This window comes from Echinops telfairi, unplaced genomic scaffold (genome assembly GCF_000313985.2).
Source record: "Echinops telfairi isolate 266 unplaced genomic scaffold, ASM31398v2 ScPeMD7_2;HRSCAF=8, whole genome shotgun sequence".
Classification (NCBI taxonomy): Eukaryota; Metazoa; Chordata; class Mammalia; order Afrosoricida; family Tenrecidae; genus Echinops; species Echinops telfairi.
Genome location: NW_022103898.1, coordinates 35,767,118 through 35,768,285, shown reverse-complemented (window position 1 = coordinate 35,768,285; position 1,168 = coordinate 35,767,118). Strand labels below are relative to the sequence as shown.

The window sequence follows — 1,168 nt, the reverse complement described above, 5'->3', positions numbered from 1 at the left end:
CCAACCATAACATTATTTTTGTTGCTACTTCATAACTGTAAGTTTGCTACTGTTATGAATCGTTTGACCCCCAAAGAGGTTGAGAAGCGCTGCTAAATCCTTACAGAAGCAGAGTGCCTTAACTTTTTCCTGTGCGCACCCTGGTGGCTGTGCGCCATCAACCTTTGGGTTAACAGCTGAGCATTTTAACCATTGTGCCACCAGGGCCACTAGAAACAAATTTTTCAAATGAACAAAGATTTTCTATAAATCCTTACATCCCATAGTTTATTGGCATGTTAGTAATTATTAGGAGTGGTTTTTAGATCACCAACTGAAAAATACTTGTTAAAAAAATGCATAAATAGAAATGCTAACATTAGCAAATGTGGTGAACAAAGCTGAGGGTGCTCAGCTATTAAAAGATACAATGCCTGGGTCTTAAAGGCTTGAAGTTTAACAAGCAGCCAACTATCAGAGAAGCAACCAGCCCACTTGGAAGAAGGACACCAGCCTCCAGCCTGTGTGGTCAGAAGGTGTTGATGGGATCAGGTTATAGACATAGAAGACCCAAAACAAAAAAACAAATTGTTGAGATTGAGGGTGGGTTGGAGCAGAGACCTAAAACCTATCTGTAGACAATAGGGCATCCCCTCACAGAAGGGTCACAAGGAAGGGATGAGTCAACCAGGGCACAGTATAGCACCAATGAAACACACAGTATTATTCTGGTTCCTTGAGGCTTCCTCACCCCCCACTATCATGACCCCCATCCTACCTTTCAAGTTCTAGACTGGAGCATACACACTGGTTCTGATAAGAGCTCACGACACATGGGATCCAGGTCAGATAAATCCCGCAGGAACCAGAATGGGAGTAGCGGTACCAGGAGGGTAGGGACAAGGTGGGCAGAGGAGGGTAGAAGGGGGAACTGACTGCAATGATCGATGCATAACACACACCATCACCACCCCACCACCCGGGAGATGAAGAACTGAAACATGGGTGAAGGGAGACAGCAGTTAATGTAAGATATGGAAATAATAATAATTTACAATTTATCAAGGTTTCATGAGGGTGGGAGAAAGGGGGAAACGAGGAGCTGATGCCAAGGGCGTAAATACAAAGTAAATGCTTAGAAAAGTATGATGGCAACATATGTACAAATATGCTTGATAAAATTGATCCA

The 1,168-nt window shown here is 43.2% G+C and overlaps 1 protein-coding gene across 1 annotated transcript in view; it reads right to left on the bottom strand.

Annotated features, from left to right (window-relative positions):
- EEA1 (early endosome antigen 1) overlaps positions 1-1,168 on the bottom strand; it is a 142,656-nt gene that overhangs the window by 87,582 nt on the left and 53,906 nt on the right. The gene's annotated exons all lie outside the window — the stretch shown is intronic.